We start from the raw sequence: 19,423 nt of genomic DNA on the forward strand, positions 1-19,423 counted from the left end.
GGCCTTGAACACTGCCAGGGATGGGGCAGCCACAGCTTCTCTGGGTAACCTGTGCCAGTGTCTCACCACCATCATAAAACACTTCTCCTATGTCCAGTCTAAACCTACTCTCCTTCAGTTTAAAACCACTGCACTTTGTCCTGTCATTACAGGTCTTGGTGAAAAGTCTCTGTCTTTCTTAGAAGCCCCCTTTAAGTACTGGAAGGCTGCTATAAGGTCTCCCCGGTGCCTTCTCTTCTCCAGGCTGAACAACCCCAACTCTCTCAGCCTGTCCTCACAGCAGAGGTGTTCCAGCCCTCTGATCGTTTTCGTGTCCCTCCTCTGGACCCGCTCCAACAGGTCCCTGTCTCTCCTGTGCTGAGGACCCCAGAGCCGGACACAGTACGTAACTCAGCTTGACAGAAGTCACCTTCCATATCATATGTTCTCTGAAAGGGAATTTATTCTCCAAAACAGAGCTGACAATTCAAGAAAACTTAAGATCTGTGAACAAAGGATTTGCTCATGCACTAAAACTCGCTAAGTGAGGTACCCATGCCCCAATAGAGAAATATCCATCACCCGCTGGCAAGATGCTTCACTTCATCTCTGGATTTGGTGCATTCCCAGCCCAGTGAAGACCACCAAATGAACCCCACCAAACTGGCATAAATGGTCAGGAGACTAGAGATCAGGAATTTTCCGTATGAGTTGAGGTGAATGGAGCAAATACATAAAGTCCAGGCCCAGTTAACCGTACACCAAATTCCACTCACACACAGTATATAAAAACCAGCCTAATGTAAAAGCACATTTAAAAATATTTACATCAAACCAAACCATTACACAGATAAGAGAGGTATTTTTAGATACACATGAATTTTACACACACACACACACACACACACACATTAACTATTTAATTGCTGGAGTTCCACTTTGGATCTGGGGGAGTGCAGTACTTCCCAAGCAGGAAATTACCTAAGTAAACCAAGTTAAGAGGTTGGGCACACACACATTCAAGCGTTTAACAAAATTTCTTTTGCCTTTTGATTTCTGAACACTGTTTACCATCATGAGCCTAAAAGCAGGAGTTTCAAGCCAAGATAAAGACACCTGAAAAATAAATGTCTGAAGTGGCTGGTAGAGATCCCAAGCAGGGCAGTCACGGCTTTGAGAGCAACCCCAATCAGCTTGAAGAGGACAACTAGTAGCTAGTCAGCCAAATCTCCCAAGGCTCCATGAATTCCACTCTCAAAATCTCCAGGGACCGGACTGGGAGCTCAGACATCTAGCACACACAAAGCTTAAACTTAAGTTTCTTAATCTGAAGATGAATTGGACCAGGAGCCCCATGGACCAGAAGCTCTCTTTCTGATGCAAAGCCAACACTTCACAACATACTCTCATTTGAAAAAACATCTTGTCTTCTAGACCTCCCATCAGTGCCTGTCCCACTTCTCCAGTCTGAGCAACCCACCCACAATCTCTGCTTTCTCTCTACCTCACAACCCATCAAATGCACACCCTTGGCTTTGCCTCTCTCCCTTCTGCAGCCCTGCACCTCTGTTTCTCAGGCCTAGAGAAAGCAGCATAGCCTCAACTGTGTCTCCTGCTGTTGCTTTGACTTGGAGATATGGGGAGCAGTATGCAGAAAAAGGGGACAGGAGCAGCATCAAAGTCCTTTTTTTTTTTTCTTTATCCTTTTTTCTAGCATGATATTCAACGAAAAGGGGAAGAGAGAGATGGAAAGGAGCCCATCATTGTTACTTCAAGATTGGCACAAGCAAGGAGGAAGCAAAGCTTTTCTGAAATACTTGGCACTTTCTGTCCCATCCCACAATAGATGAGTTGAGTTGATGAGGATGGGATGAGGAAGAAACAAGAGCCTGATTTCGTCCATACCCAAAAAACAGGCACCTATCTAATCAGGGCAGGATTCTTCCAAAGAAGGGCTGGAGCACTTCTGTGTGCTAAAATATTGGAAGGGTAAGGGTCACAGCAAGCTTAAGTGTTCGATCCCAGTGCAGTGCAGTGGATCCAAGAGCAGAGAGTACCCATCAGCACTGTTGTTGTCTGCCTGCATCTGGTTTTCAGCAAATCTGACTTGAGTGGGAGCAGAACACTCAGTGAGTATCCTGGCAGCTGACATTTAAAGTTCATGTTACTAGGCAAGCAGCAAAACATATAAAAGGGGAGAAAAAAAAAGTCAACCCTGTTTTTTCCATAATCCTTCACAAGAACAGCTGGATTGGGTCAGCCTGACACTTCAGCTATCCCAGTGTCTTCTCTGCAGCAACAACCAAGTGTGAATATCTAGGGGAAAATTTAAGCACAGGGCAGGCGTACAGACATTTGCCCAGCATATTTTCCAGCCCATAACCGTGTGCAGCACAGGGATTTCCTCAAGTGGTATGTTCATATTTAATAGCTAGCTGTATATCACATTATACCACTATTAAAACATATTTGATTTTTTTATATATAAATGCTTAGAGGGCTTGACCTGTTCAGCTCTCATAATGCTAGGCACCATATACAAAAATAAGTAGTTACAATAGAACCTGCTCCAACCAATTTACAGACCACATTACACTGCAAAGTTTGTATTTTAAAAAAATGTTTCTAGTTTTCTTTTATGAAAGACTGCAAATAAACTATTAGAAAATAATTTGCCTGTCTACAGGCAAATGACAGGAATTTATACCAGGAATCATGCCTTTGCCAACCCAGTGATTTTGTGATACAAAAATACAGTGATACAGCTAGTGAACACAAGCAGTACTTTTTGCCTTCTTTTTAATATCAAACAAAAATAAATTATTTACTAAGAATATATTAAGACTAATAAATGCTAAAAAACCCCTAACTCTCACAATTCTTTATAGGACCAGCACATACCTACTATGTGTTCTACTCCAGTCTGCTGATTACCTTAGGTTTATTAACTTTATAAATCAACACAATAAAATATGCTACATAGAGTGTTGCCAGAGTTTCAGCTTATGCATTTCTTAAGTCAGAAATTATTGCTTAGTTTAAAATGTGACACAATTCTGCACCAAAGTTCATTTAATATAAACAAGGGTCCAACCCATACCAAACACCAACACCTTCTAATCAGTATTTGCAATCTCCACGGCATCAAAAGCTTTTCTGTCTGTGGATGGAGTAGGGAAAAAGGTGTTTGGAGGAGTATCTAAACTCAAGCGCTACAATTGAAGGGTACGTGTAAAACATGAATTGATACCTCTTGGATACGAGCTTCCTTCAGAAGGAGATAATCCGGAGAGGAGTCTGCCTACGGCTGCAGGGCAGTGAGTCTTCACAGCATTCCACAGCTCTGCAGCAGCAACCAACAGAGAGAAAGAGAGAGACCCGTGAGGCTCTGCGGGCAAACCTGTCAGACAGAAAACACGGCTCTTTCTAGCAAAGAGTGGTCGTTTTCTACACCAGAGCAAAAGGGGAAGTGGGTACAGGTAAGAAATGCAGTCAAAAAAGGAGGAGCGATGGAGATGCAGGATAAGAGAAGGAGAGAGAAGGGATATGGGAGCCAGCTGAAAGACCATCAGTTGCAAAAAAGACAGCGTAATGTAAATGATCTACCACTCATGTTTCGTACCTGCTGTCATTAAACAAATAGATATGCATATTTACTGCACCTCTCCTACAAATAAATACCTCAACTTGCCTTCCCCTAAAAATACCAAAGATACATTTTTCCGTCACCACAGGTATAGGGAGAAAGACAGCAGAAATTCAACATTTGCACCTTCAGATCAAGACATGAAATCTTTCTGCAGCTATACACTACAGCTCAATGACTTTGGGTGGAATACTCACATGGGGCGTCTCGCACAAAGCCTACATCAACTATACTTTGCCTACGCTCTGCTGAAAAATTGCATAGAAACTAGAAACAAACAGCATCAGGAGCGGATAAAATCAGAACTAGGATCTTCTCAGCTTTCAAAAGGGAGAAAAGAAAGTTCAAGCTTTCATTTAAATACTTGTTAACCAGCTATTTGTCAGGATTTGGGACTGAACAGGCCAAATAAAGTTTTACACATTACTCCTACGCCCTCCCTTCCCAGCTGACACAAAAGCTCAGACAACTGAAAACGAAATACCTCAAATTAAAGTACAGCACACAAAAAAAGCTCTCAAGCAGCTCCACATGCTTTATGCATTATACAGAGGAACAGAAAACCTACTGTTCACAAACCAGGACCAGTGCTCCTTCTAACAGTTGTTTATTTTAATTAACCCAGTACCAAAAGGTTTACATTAAATATTTTTTCATTACTTCTAACCACTGATGCAGTATTAGTTTACATTCACTCAAAAAACACTCTCAGGGAGAAAACAGGATGCAGAAAACATTGCATCCTGTAAAATAACAGAGAGTTTCTTTGGGAGTGCCGATCCTTCCCACCTTTCCCTGCAGTATTACACGAAGAGGCCCTTCAAGCCCAGCAAAGGAAACAGCATGAAATTGGAAAAGAACAGGAGAAAAAAAAAAAAAAAAAAGTCTTCATTTTTACTGAAGTTCCCAGAATCGCCTACTGCAGGAAACCACCACCATACCATCTGAGATGGCATCATTGGAAAGAAGTCAAAATCCACACTGCTGATGCTCAAACATCCAGATAATCCCAACACTGTAGTTACCAAGAGCATGAGCACACTCAGGGAAAGGGCTCAGTAATATTTCCACCTGTTGTATGGGTGCTTGACTTCTGTATTTCCACCTTATAGTACGCATATTCGTTGCTTGGAATTTAATCCTGGGTTTAGGCTTTTTAACTTGCCTTTATGGCCCCCCAGTTCAAAGACATAACAACTCTAAATATATAAGCAAACATCTTGAGGAGAGAGAGAAAAGCATAAGTGAATTCCAGCAGAAACGACGACTTGACAAATCTCATCACATCAAGCTCTGCAGTGGCAAATTAGTCTCTTTGAGCACATTCTGTACTCAAAGTAGCCTCAGTGCTTCGGGAGGTACCAAATATAACACAGCCCCATTTTAACTTCCTTCCAGGAATACACACAGTCATTTATCAAGAAGACGTGGGCTGCAGTTTCAGTTCCAACAGCTTCAGTAACATTTTGTAAAATTAAACAAATGACTCCTTTTGTGGCAAGAAAGAAGCAGAAAATAATCTGGGTCCAAGCAAATGGGGGAGAAAACCACCTCCCCCAAGTCTTCCTCCACCCTTTAGCAATTTTGTGAAAAGCACGCCTTGCCAGCTATGCTAGGCTCAGCATCAACCATGGGATCAACAATCATTCCTTCCACTGCTTTTACACCTCGAATCTCGATGCCTTTGCCATTACTATTTCATTTAGCAGAGCTGGTTCGATAGCTAAATTTGCTTCAAGTCCAAGTTTTGGAACATTTTTACATCTTTACACTTGTATGGCCAAGGAAGTCATTAAGCTCTGCTTAGCAAATACTAAAGGTTCCCCAGACGTGTCCAACACTGCTGCGTGTGCTGAATACATGAGGGTTTCCAGGCTCCCCCTCGATTTAGCAGGAGGACAGTATTGCAGCAACCTTTAATGCTGCGGGATTATCAGAAAGTTCACCTTTTTGTTCGTCTCTAGCTGCTAAAGAGACAGAGAGAAGTACTGTACCCACCTCCCATTAACCTTGTCGGTGGGATCTTTCTTTAGCTGCAACAGCATCAATACCTTCTTGTATTGTGCTGCCACGCAGACACTGAGCAGAATCACCCTTTTTCGGGGGTTTTTTTGGTCCCTTTTCTGTTTTTTCTTGACCAGAAGTCAAAACGATTAGGATCATAATAACTGGATGCTGCTACTGCAGAGAGAAGCTGTGATGAGCTGCATGGAGATGGAGGTTATCCAAATGCCTACACACACACACACACACATCACTGCCCTCAGTCACCATTCAAAAACCAGTCATAAATGGTCAGAATTTAAGAGAAATCATTCAAATGAGTACAAACACAAAAGAAATCTAGTTACACATGGATCTTCACTTAACTTGAGTGTGTGAGAAGGTGCAAGACGTAAATGTAATTGAAGCTGTGTCAGATTCCTCACCATGCTCTCTTGCTTCGTGCTGTACCCCATCGCCCACCCCTCTTCAGCTGGAGTCCTGGACTGCCGTGTTCTCTAACCACAGCAATGCCATACACATGCAAAATTTAGACATATCTGCAGAAACGTAGTCAGTCCCAATTAAGGCCTTCGAGTAAAAGTACAAAGACATTCATTAGAGAATGAGAAAACAAAATATATTTTAAAGAGGGAAAACATGACATGTGAGGAGGTATTAATTTGGAAAATTTAGGGAAATAGCACAACGTTGGGAAGTTCTTCTGGCACAACCATGTTCATCAAGAGTGTGATCTCGGATTAAGCCCCCCTGTTCAGCACGCCAGTGCAGCTCTACCAGCAAATGTTGCTCCTCTTGAAATCAGTGGGACAGGAGCATCAGTTGGAGAAACCTCAGCCTCTTGTGTAGAAAGGGCGGAGAAAAGCTTGCCTCTCTGTAGATTAACAACAAAAAAAAGCAAGCCAAGGGAATAACATCATTTTAGTGCTGAAGACCAGCAGGCATACAGCATATCAAGGGTGGACATTTGAATTGTAACATGGCATTTTTAATACCCATCTAAAAATGCTGGGCAAAATGTTAAGTCCGTCAGTACACACCTGAAGAAACTATGTGTCACTCCCTGACGAGCTAGCTGGAGCTTTCACATGAAGCATCTAGAAATCAAAAGGAGCAGTTGTCCAGCACACAAGTGCCTATCAAGTAAATAAAATTACTGCTTCCTTGGGGAAGAGCATTAGGGAAGAAGGCAGCTCTCCTTCTCAGTTATTATCTCAATGATAATATTATTTTTTTCCTGGTTGTCTCCAAGTTTAACCAGGCTCATTGCTCCATCTGTTAAAAGAGCAGAGAAAGACAAGAGAGTGGGGAGCAAAGACTTCAAAAATACAGAAGAAACAACCCTGCCTTCCCCAAAAGATGCAGGTTGTCTTTTCCCACTCCTGCCACCCCAGCAGTCTCTTGCAGGCTCAGTTTCAGAGCTGATGGACGTATCATCATCATCCGGTGGTACCACGGAAAGCCAAATGCTGATCTCTCACTGGCAAGCTCAGGCAAGGCAAACACTGATGCAAAGCTGGAATCCACCTCCTTTAGCAAAGGCAGAGCATCAGCTCCCCCAGTTATTGGGCTGACAATGTTACCATAGGTAGGACTGCCTGAAAAAACTACACAGTTTTTCCTGAAATGAAATACGGAAAGAAGAAAAGGAGAAATATTCACTAGCTAGAAAAGTCTTTTATGCTTGGCCAATATTATTGATCCTTTTATTTTAAAGCTATGATCTGGATATTAGAGGGTCTGGAAGAGATGCTGGAACCGTCCTCATCCACTCACCGACCAGGCACCCCCCTCTATGGGCAGAGGCACTGCCAGCCACGAACAGCTGAGATGTCTGAAGAAGGTACTTTGACCAGCTGAGATGTATGAAGAAGACACTTGGATGCCTTATTGAGTTTGGGAGGTGCTTGCTTCTTGGTGGTGAGGGGTTTGTCCTGTTTGGGTTTTTTAGAGATATGGAATGTTGCTAAACCTTCTCTCTTCAGTCCTCACAGATTTTTGCCTTCTTTGCTTGTACAGCAGATTTTTGCAACTGCAAGTGGAAAACCATCTTGGTTGAGAGTCGAGACTCTTCCAGCTCCCGCTTACTACACTTGACTTCCTACCAATCCTTGTCAACTCCTTTTCTGGAGCCAAAGTTGCCCCAACTTGCTGAATAAATTCATTAATTCATGTAGAATATGTTTTGTGCAAGCTTCCCATTAACTTCTAATTTCCTAATTATTCGATTATGTGCTCTGGTTTTTAAAGCAGTTTACCTCTATCAAGTTGAGCAAAGAAACTTAACAGGGTTCCTGCAGCCTAGTCCATAATGAAGTCCTCCCACCCCTCCCACTTTCTTCTTGGTGTGAAAAAGTTTAAATCCCTTAACATTTCCTTTTAAGATTACCGCCACTACTTAGTAAGAAAACTTGTTCCCTAATATATTCATCAATTACATGTGGTATTTCAAGCAGTGATACAATATTTTTCATTTTAATTCTATCCTCCCCTCCTATGACCAAAATTTAGTTTGCTGCTTTTGTTTTAGTACCTACACCTTCACAATGATCTTATTACAATTATTCTTCTGCAATTCTCCCTTTTTATCCATTACTTTCGTTCTTCTTTCTGTAAAACTGGACTCCAGTGGTAGGAGTTGGGTACATGGATTATAAAATAGATTAAGAATTAATTAGAACATGGTGATTAAAAAACCTGCCTTGGTAGATTGCAGATTGTTATGATAAAATAGTGTTAGGATAATTCATTTAAAAATACACTCCACAACTACTTATCAAATGAAAATAAAAACATTCACTAAGTGTCTGACATGCTGAAGAGCAAAAATACAGCATTCTCCACTGAGAAAATAACTTTATTCAGTTGGACAACACTGCCAAACTTTCCTCATGAGCCAATTTTCCATCTCAAAAACCTTCCATACCGCTTGAGTCCCTTGAATTGCATGGTCATCCATCCGGACACTCACCAAGACCGGGATTTTTGAAGGAAGAGAAAAACATTAGGATCTAAAATCCAACAGGGCAAGGTTTAATGATGCTTGACTGGAGCCAGGCACCTTCCTTTAAATCCTATTCCACAACATTTTTTGTTTAACCCTCTGAGTATCCAAACCCAGCAATATGGGAAGGGATCTTCCAGGCTCCAATAAATAAAATTAAATTGACTGAGATTACAGAATAAACATCCTTTGGGGCAGCAGGGGGGGCTGACATTGAGTGTGCATAGCCTCGTACATCAGGCTTGTACTTGTTTGAAACACATTTCTAATTCCACCAGGAAAAATTCTTCAAAAGTAGATTTTGAAGTTATTCACCTCCCGTTTTCATCAATTTTTCAAAACCGGTTCTTTAAGTATTGATTCTGGATTAGTTATTCTCACTTGCGCAATTTATGTATTACAAGACACTTAGAGGTTTGTAAGTCACAGATGACTTTGTAGTCAAAAGAAAACAATTTAATTATCTAAGATTAGCATTAATTGAAACGATTTACTGCACTATTGACAATGCTCAACCTTCAGAAAGTTTCACTATTAAAAAATTATATGCAGCCATCATCTTAAAAATAAAAATAAACCTTTCAGCGATAGCAGCCTCAGTTTGACCTTTACATCTATTTAAAAAAAAAATAAAATCTAAGAAAAACACTCTAACACAAGCCTTCACAGCATTACAAAAGAGGGATTAATGAGAACATGACAGACAATCTATTTGGACATTAGGAAAAGCACTGACAGTGTTTTATGCTGAAAGTTAATTCAGACACCTTTACTTACACAGTGAATACAAGTAAAGGACTAGAACTTAAAGGCAATAATGAAGGGTGTGGTATTGGGTTGGGAGCAAGGAGATACCATAGACAGGATACCACAGACATTTGTCATACAGCCTAACACATTTGGTATCTAAATTAAGGAAGGATAGGGCAAAATGTTAATGAATATACACAGATTATACAGATCAGAGTTGAGTTCAGTTCTCAGGGCACATTAAAAAAAAACAAACCAAAAACAAGCCCTGAGAAACCAAAGGTATTGGCAAAAAAAATATCAGATGAGATCCACCTGGAGGAATTGGAAGCCAAAACATCTGTGAAAATACCTAGCAGGAAATAAACGCCTGGAAAGAAATAATTTTGGAAGGCAGAAAACATGGCAGGAAACCGCAGGGATATTACTGGCTGGAAGCGCCTTCCCGTCTTCCCTCCCCTCAAAAATTGCCAGTTGCCTTTGTACCAACACGACTGCTACGGAGCTGTACAGTGAACCAGATTAGTGAACTGATCTGGGTTAAAAATAACCTTTTTTGCTGTTCACTGATCTGGTTCACCATATGGCCTCCTCAGATAGTTGTACCAGCACAGTTAAGGGAGCCCAGCAATGGGAACAGGCAGCAGAGGAGGAGTGAAACTCCCAAGAAAAATGCTTCACCCTGAAGAAAGAAAATACAAGACGCAGCCAAGGGAATTTGCATGGAGCGAAAAGGACACCACGAGCAGAAATTCACCCCTGGTCTCCCCAAATGCCACAGCACGTCGGTGGTGCTCAGGAGAGAAAGGCTACCAGGACTGCTCGTATCTCCTGAGCTTGCTCCTGCCAAGAGCTGGGCAAGCAAAGACCCATGCCTGGCACTTGTCCTGTCCAACTGGTGGGAGCAGGTTGGGGATCACCAGCGATGACTTTGGAAAGTCTGGAAGGGAAAGAACTCTTGAAGGAAGAGGGTGAAAAGGGACTGGAAGCAGCAAGCTCCCCAGCCAGCACAGGAACACACACACATGCTTCACTAGAAACTTTGAACACATCCATGAAAACTCCATGTCAAGATAGGCGACGACTCAACATCTCAAGGCGTGCAATGAGTTTCTAAAATTAAAGGGTTCTTTAAACTTAAGAGTATTAAATCTTACACAGAGCCACCTTTTTTTTTTTTTTTTTACGTACAGGATACAAATGTGAACTAGAGATGCAAGAAAAGTGCGGAAGTCATTAAAACTGGCAAAGTTGGGCATCATCCTTCCTCCAGGAACATCCTGTTGTCTCGGCTTGCAAGAAAGACAAGTGACTAATGTCGGTATTCGTCTGCTGAGTATCACCCCTGGCCACACCTTCCTTTTACATCATTTCTTCCACTACATTGTTAGAACTACTTTCCTGCTTGAAGGATGCCATATCAAGGCTAGAAGGGCAGAGCGAGATTAGGAAAAGCAGCAAATCCCATCCCCATTTTTACTTACTGACCAGTTACTGATTAAAAAAAAAAAAAGTCTAATCCACTGGAAAACTGGAGGGGTTACTTTTAGAGCCAAAGATTGGTAAAAGGACAATCGCTACCAAAATATCAGCAGTGATTTGCCTGGGCAGTTCAGTTCCCTGCTGCTGTTGAGCTCTGGATTTCAGTGCCGGAGAGGATTCAGGTGCAGAGCTTGGAGCCGTCACACCAGCAGGGTGGGTGGGTTCAAGATATTTAAGTCAGCCACTCTAATCTGAACTCACATCAGCAGATAAGAGAGACTTAAACAAGCAGAGTGAGATCTGGTTTGCTTTTATATTTACATCTATTTAAAAAAGACTAAATCATCTAAGGCCAGTCTTTAAAACACACCAGTTTACAAAGAACTGTTGCTATATACCATATCTGCCACATTTTGTAATCCAGAAAAATGCACACTGGAAACAAACATACTCATTCTTGATTTTCACTTTATTACATTTAGAATAGCAAATGGCATTATGTTCTAGCCTAGTTTACTAATCTACTTCAATTTATACAGTCTGTCTATGAAGGAGTTTTTCTTAAATCTCCAAACTGTCAGAATAACTAGGCTCAATACACTGTCTAGTAGCAGAGTTTGGGGAGACAGGTGCTACCCTCCATGGAGGACAGAGGACTAAATTAAGGACTAATTAAATAACCCGAGGACACAGAAGCCCCCAGGACCAGACAGGACACATCCAAGGATGCTGAGGAATGTGGCTTTTCGATATCAAATTTGAAGGATGACAGCAATCACACCCTGATTGCCTCTGGCAGGGGGGATGACCAGATCTGCGTATGATGTGAGCACAGCGGGTGGCACTTACCTCGACTTTAGCAAGGTTTTCTACATGGTCTCCCACCATTGCACCATTTCCACATGATCTCCCACCATTATATCCTTCTAATCTACCCAATTTGGCTACAAGGTGCATGGAAAATTTGCTGGGCTGTCAGACTGAAAAGGAGGTTTTCCATAGCTCAAAGTTCAGCTGGTGGCTGGTTGCATGTGGCATCCCTCAGGGCTGATCATAGGACCAGTACTTCTCAACAGCTTTCTCAACAACTTTGTAGACAGGATAGAAAATATTTTTTGCATGTTCACAAAGCATATCAAATTAAGGGGAGTGGCTGATAAACTAGAGGAATTGTTAATGTTTGGAGAGATCTTGTTACGCTGACAAAATGAGCTAACGGGAAACTCGCAGAGGTGCAGCAAAGGCAATTGCAGAGTCCCTCACCTGGGATAGAATAATCCTACGCAAGAGCACGTGGTGGGGAGCAGCTCTGCAGGAAAGCACCTGGGCTCCTGGCAGACAAGAACTGGCCTGTGAATCAGTGTGCCCTTGCAACACAAAAGGCCAACCACATCCTGGGTTTTACTGGCATGGGAAGTTATTATTCCCCTTAGTTTGGTACTTCTGAAGCTTCATGTGAAATACTAGCTCTTGGAAACCAGCAGTACTGGGGTCCCCAATACAAGAGAAAGTCCAACGGAGGGCCATCGAGATGGTCAGGTGGCTGAAGCACAGGAGAAAAGGCTGCAGAAGGTGGAGTTGTTCGGCTTGAAGAAGAGAAGGCTTTGGGGCTCCTCCTTGGTGCCTGCAAGTACCTACAGAGAAGATGGAGCCAGACTCTTAGAGGAGCACAGTGACCCAACAGGGAAGTGTGGCAGCAAGGGGAATTCCAGCTGGGTGCAATGTAGAAACAAGTTCATATTAAGGGTTAAGCAGCAGTGGAAGAGGTTGCCCAGAGAGGAGGTGCTATCTCCATCCTCGGAATCTCCTGATCTAGCAACCTGATCTAGTGGAAGATGTCCCTGCCCATGGCAGGGGGGTTGGACTAGATGACCTTTGAAGGTCTTTTCCAACCCAAACCATTCTCTGTTTGGGGTTTAGAATCTGGTTTTCATCGATGCTCCTTTAACATGCCCAGAGGATGCTGCATGAAGCCTCCCAGTGGAAGCTTGTCTCTTGGGAGAAAAGCAGATGTTTCCAGCAAAGACAGACGTGCTTTCCAAAATAAGACATTTATTTGTCAGGTGGAATACTCAGTTTAAGGACAGTGAGATATAACAGTGGAACAAGACCTGCACACACCTCTCTCACCACTTCTGATAGTTTTACCCATCCTTTGTCCTGCCCTGTAAAGCCAACTAGCAGCTTGTAGTTAAACTCCAAAACAAAATTACAGGTTAACAGTAGACCTTGATCTCTTCATGATGTTCTGCTAATATAGCTACACAAGGCAGAGGTGTGATCTTTTCTCCTCTGTCCTCATGACAACAAAAACATGACAACAAAATCAATTTTCAGATTCTTGTATTGACAAAGATTATTTCCATTTGAAAAAAAACCAGCTAAGCTACATTGATGAAATCATCATTTTACCGGTATAAGCTATGTCTTGACCAAATGATTTTGCTAGCAACCCTTTTATCTCTAGAAACTACACCAAATTCTGCTGTCCCATATGTCTTAGGAGAACAAGCTCTCGTCAAAAAAGTGATTCACAAAAGTGATTTATTTTTTTTACTTATCCATAAAGCACTGTACCAGCTACTAGGAAGATAATTAACTCTATTCCAGCTGAAACCAAGACATTTCTTAAAACAACAATTGACTATTTATCAGGTATTTTGTCTTCTAACTGAAGGATACACGTGTTGACTCATCTCCAAGCAGCATCACTGCACACAATTAAGTGAGCCATTCATACAAGATCAGGTATCAATAAAAATAATTTTACAGTGGGTACCTGCTTTTCCATGAAGGTGTTTCCAAAGTTCACCACAATTTTTCAAGGACGTTAAATACTTATCTTTTCAATAACAAACTCCCTTTTAAATAAGCTTAAAAGCAATTAAAAATTAGTTAAGTCAACATTTCTTTCACTAGGGTCTATTAAGAACTTATTTAAAGTAGTCCCAATCTCTCCTTCCTGTGGAAGTCATTAGCAATTTCTGTCACCATAGACTTAATTTTTCATCACTTGATTCCCTTTGCCACACAGAGACACACAGATACTACAGTAGCAATGCCAGTGAAAAAGCTAGCCAAAATTTAGAGCAATATCGACCAGTTCTTAAAGAGATCATAAGGGATACACCCCCCCCCCCCTCCAAGTACTTCACCTTCTTGAATACTGCAGATGGACAAAAAAAATTCTTGACAATATTAGAGAAAAATAAAAAGCTTTCTTCCAGCCCTGTAGCAGCTTTTGCAAAAGACTTTAATCATTTACTGTTCCACTACTGGCCAATCACAGCAAAGACCATGCCTAATAGCACTCTAATCCTTACCCCACACATTTTGTTTCTTGCAATCAGGTCAGGTCACTAAGCAGGCCAGAAATTATCCATTATTAATCACTTAGTAACAAGAGAGTGTGGAGTTTCCCCATTTTCAGTAATGCCATTTCCTAAGTTTCTAGTGTGTCATGGTACTCTCAAACTTCCACATCAACTCTAATAAATGTATGCACCCATTCCAAATTACTCCAGGTTGCTCTCAGCAGCTCTGACATGCCAACATCTCCACTCCAGTTGTCATCCTCTGTCCCACCCTAAACACCCTCTCTACGCTACTCCTTCCACCTGCTCCTCTGTTTTTTGCCATGCTGGCACCTACTTTGAAGACTACTTTTCCTTGCACAAAAAGACCCAGACTTTCCTCCAAACAATTCCTAAAAATGTATCTTTTACCCATTCTCCTTTACATAATAGCCAGTGTTTCCAATCTCACGTTTTCTTCTCATTATATTACCTTCTTCCATTTAAAATGCAACTTCCATTTAAAATGCAACTCCCCTAGCAAAGGGCCATGTCAGATTTTGTGCAAAGTGCATATTGAAATTAAGCAACATGTGATGGATTTTTTTTCCTCTCCACTGACTACAGTGAGAAATATTCCAAAGAAACAGCATGCAATGGCTAGCACCAATGCTTATCATCTTCTGCTCAAGCGTCCTTGATGTACCCTCTCTCAGAAAAGCTACAATTCATCTTCAAACAGCCCTGAAAATGTGCCTGGAGAACATATTCTGAGCCAAACCTATTACTCTGCCCATAGCTATCTAATTAAGATACCTACACAGCCTCATCTTCACAGTATCTGACCACAAAAAAAAAACCCAAACCCTGAAGTATTTTTCTTTATAACATTGCTGCAAGAGAGGACAGTAGCAGTGCCCCTCTTGTAGAGATAAGAAATAAACCATATTACATAGCCTACAGTCTAATCCCTCAAAGATATTTAGGAGCTCAACTCCCACGGAACCAATGAAGTTAAATTCCTAAATTCCTCTGCAGATCTAGCCAACGGAGAAGTACAGTATTCTCCTTGAGCTGGGTATTTCACATTCAATTTTTGTGGCGTGTTCTGGAGAACCTCCAAATGTGCCAAAGCCTCCAAACGTGCCACAACTTCCAAACCTTTGCTTTCAAAATTTCTTCGCTCCTGCTGTTATTGCGGCAGTTTCAGTTCATGCTGTTTGGTAGGGGTGAAAGGTTCAGCCATTTTATGCTTTCAGCAATCATAACATAACTCCATTTTATTTCATGCACTGCAATGAAAGTTTTGCCCTTAGTTTGGCAGCTTTTTATACCATGCAATAACAATTAACTCCCTTTGGCATAATTTATATGAATCATTGATTTAATACAGATAGCTAGGAAAAAAAAAAGACCTATTAAGTCATCTAAATGACCCTACCATCACCGCTGGATTGTTCCCGGAAGCACATTTTCTGTGCTTGTTTTAAATGTGCTTGCCACAGCATAAGTACAAAAATTGTCTGCAAAGCAGAGACATGTTTCACTAACATATGCTTTAAGTCAACACGGTGTTGGAAATCTTCAATTTATGACTAAATGTTGCACTGCACTTTTATTCCTCCAAATAGACTTTAACGTTTCTTGAGGGAGCGAAAAAGGGCTATTTGTATTTCACTGTGCAGCAAAAATACGTAGCAAATACTTCCCTGATGCTTTTCAAGCTGAATCCAAGGCTTGCGTGTCCAACAAACTAGGACTTGGAATACACTAGTGCCCACCTCTGAGAAGATATGGATGCACTGCAAAAGGGTGCCCAGTTCTAGAAGTACAAATAATACAGGCATGCACCGCATCTTCAGGATGTTTTTTTGGTGGGTTCTTTCAACCTTTGTAATAAAAAAAGGTGAGACTTTCTTCATGGAAGTCCAACAGGTTGGCTATGGAAAAGCAGAACAGAAAAAGTCATGGTCTCACTCCCAGCTTCAAGGCAAGAACAATACTGGAACTGTTCCTGGCAGATGTGCTATCTAATCTAAATCTTTCCAATGGGGATTCCCATGTTTCCTCAGGCAATAGTTCAGAGTTTGGGGTTGCTTTTCCTCCCCCTCCCTGTGTAACCTAAATCAAACTTGTGTCTGTTGCCTCTTATCACTACACACCTGAGAAGCACACAACATCTTCCCTGCAACCTCCCCTTTGGGTAAATGAAGATAACAGCAGCAATAAGATTCCCCCTGCACCTTCTCCAGATTGAGCAGACCCAGCTCATCACCTCTTCTATATCATGCACTCCAGCTCACACCTACCATGGAGGCTTCTCCAGTATTTCACTGCCCTTCTTGTGCCAGGGAACCTCTTGCATGGGATTATTCCAGCCCAGGTAAAGGACTTTGCTGAGATTTATGGGTTTCCATCAGTCCTGGTCTCTACCTTGTTAACAACCTTCTGAATGGGAAGCCCTGCCCACAATCACAACAAGCATCGCTCCCAGTTCAGCTCCATCCATTAATTTACAAAAGGTGCATCCTATCCCATCTCCCAAGCTGTTGAGACAGATGTTAAAATGTGTTGGTCCCACTATTAATCCTCAGGGAGGCCACACATAACCAGCCCTCTGGCTACATCAAACCACTGACCTTTGCAACCAGTTTTCCACCCACCTTGTAGTCCACCACTCCCCAGTATGGCTAGAAGGATGTAGAAAACCTTGCTGAATCTAAGTAAATGGCATCCACTGTGCTCCCATCATCCGCAGAGCTGGTCATCCCCCTGCCACAGGCATTCAAGAAACTATGACGAGTATTATGGCAAGAAAAGAGGTGTTTGTAACGAGCGCCTCTGCACAAATGCAAGTTAAATATGCTCCGTGTTTTATTTGAAGTTAGCAGTGCTGGCAGAGCATTACTGTTTTGCTTGTGCTGGCACAGCTTAGAAAGCTACAACCTGAGGGGAGAGAGAAAGATTTGTTGAAGAAGTGATAAAACAAAGCTAAGCAAAATCATTTCATAGTCCACTTTAAGAGCCCCCCTATGTACGCTTCCTTGACCTCCTAAAAGCCTACTGCAATAAAAAGCCAACCACACAAATGTACAAGTCCCTCCCATGGAAGCCGTTACCTTCTAAACAGCACATAAAAAGTGAAAAATAAAGATCAGCATTTCCGGAAAAAAAAAAAAAAAGAAAAAAAAAAAAAAAGAAACACCATGAACTTGCAAGACTTAGAAGTCCTTAATTTCACTTTATATCTCAGAACACATGGTTCAAGCAGACTAAAAGTCCCTTCAATCCACAGCAAAAGGCTTTTTGGCTTCCACATTTTCTATCAACCTTTGCTGTTCTGGCACCATAGTATCTTCTGTGGTTTGTCTTTGGGTTTAATTCAGACAAACACTAAGTATATCTTACTACAGCACATTGAGTAAAAAATTAAGGGGAAGAAAGTCATGCACAAAACTGCCAATGTTGGTCCATTGAAGCCGATTCCTGAAAAATGGTTAAACGTAATGCCTTTTACACTGTTGCAGAAGATTGCATCCAGTGCATTGAGATGTTCAACAACTGGGAAAGAAGACAAGAAGTGGTGCTCCTTAATACAGAGGAATATGAACAGTCAAGTGAGTACAACCACTTGGATGGAGATATAAAGGAAAGTATAGGAAAAGTACAGACAACAGGAAAACAGAAGCCATACAGATCATGCATTTGTCTGTTAAAGCAAGAAAAGTCCTCCTGAAAAGTATATTAAAAAATATCAGAAACCAAAAAAATATTAACATCATTGTTTCATGAAGAATGACAAGCACCTTCCATTTTTAAGTTATAAAGGAGCAATGAGATTTTGTATTAATTCTGATGTATTTCTCAGATGAGTATGAATAACAACATATAAAAAGAACAGTCCCGTTTGCACTGGGTGGTGGTGTATAAATACACACATCCACACATATATAAAATAACATTCCTGCATAATACGGCTGGTATCATCTTCAGGCAACAATTCAAAGAAGGGCCCCATAACCAAGTGAAAAGACTGGAACAAAGCATTGGTGACAGTCTCCATCCTCAATGAACTCTTCACACAGCAGCGCCCATGGCAAACACTGCTGGGTCAAAAAAGGGCATCACCTTATAAAAAATTGAAGCGTCTTCCTGACTGCATAGGGAAGGTAAATTGCGAGCTATTCCGAGACCCTGAAACTCAGAATCTCCTGACTTTGTGAGGTCCCAGTGATACTCACAAAGAGATCGTTTGCTCCTCAGCTAGTGGAAGGAAAATCATCCCGTGTAATAACACCGGATTTAACATGGCAAAAGGTCTGCTTGCGGCCTTGAGAGCTGAAGTCTCAACGTAGCACAAGTTTGGAATAGCAACTGGTTTTCTTTCTTTCTCTGCAACAGCAACGTCTCATGCTCTTGAAACCATTGGTGTCTTGAGCTTCGGGCAGTTTCTGCCTGCTAAAGGGTGTCTGAAGTTGCCACAGCATTCCAGGCCGAGTCGTTGACTCCTTCTTGATGCAAGGACACAAAAGGAAAAGACCATGTAAACTCAATAGCATCACAAGCAGCGTTTGTGGTAGCATGTGGCATGAAGGAGAGGGAGCCAGATTCCACAACTTGCATTTACCCCTCTTTTTTTCTGTTGGGATCCTTTTTCTACAGCTAACAGAAGGACACCAGTCTTTCTTCAGCTGGTCTCAGCTCAGCTCTAACCGTAGCCAACGTTTCCTCTTTCTACCAATTCAAGTTGAGCTGTAAGACTTCGAAAGCTCAAGGCAACTATTCTCCTATTTGGACAGTACAAAAAAATCTTCTGAGTCAGAAGTCCATATGGAATCTCTCTTTAAATCAAGTCAAATCATTAAGTTTGGAAAAGACCTCTAAGATCATCAAGTCCAACCATCAACCCAACACCACCATGCCCACTAAGCCATGTCCTGAAAGACCACAGAGTCTCCTCCATATAAAGGCTTCCAGGTGATTTTGCAGGACCTTGAGAACCACCACAGGAAGAGCACAAGATGAAAAACTAGAAAACTGGATAAGAACAAGTGGTATCTCAGGAGGACACCAAAGACCAAGTGAAAATCCTATCAGTCTCACAGCCTGAGGAATGACGTTAAAGAAGGATTACAATAATGAGAACTGGAATCACTGAATTACTGTCAAGACAATGAGTTATTTGGAATGAACCACCACAGAGCAATATAATCAGCATCCATCTCTTTTCATAGCAGTGACAACATGGTCCCCGTCCCAACCTGG

General features: G+C 41.7%; 1 protein-coding gene across 4 annotated transcripts in view; it reads right to left on the reverse strand.

Annotated features, from left to right (window-relative positions):
* FAM168A (family with sequence similarity 168 member A) overlaps positions 1 to 19,423 on the reverse strand; it is a 202,143-nt gene that overhangs the window by 145,077 nt on the left and 37,643 nt on the right. For 2 of the 4 annotated variants that reach the window (XM_049822985.1, XM_049822983.1), the window contains exon 1: positions 3,230 to 3,326. The exons of the other annotated variants lie outside the window; for them this stretch is intronic. The gene's annotated coding sequence lies outside the window, so the exon portion shown is untranslated. Of the gene's footprint in view, positions 1 to 3,229; positions 3,327 to 19,423 lie in introns of those variants that run through there. 4 annotated transcript variants of the gene reach the window in all.

This window comes from Accipiter gentilis, chromosome 19 (genome assembly GCF_929443795.1).
Source record: "Accipiter gentilis chromosome 19, bAccGen1.1, whole genome shotgun sequence".
Classification (NCBI taxonomy): Eukaryota; Metazoa; Chordata; class Aves; order Accipitriformes; family Accipitridae; genus Astur; species Astur gentilis.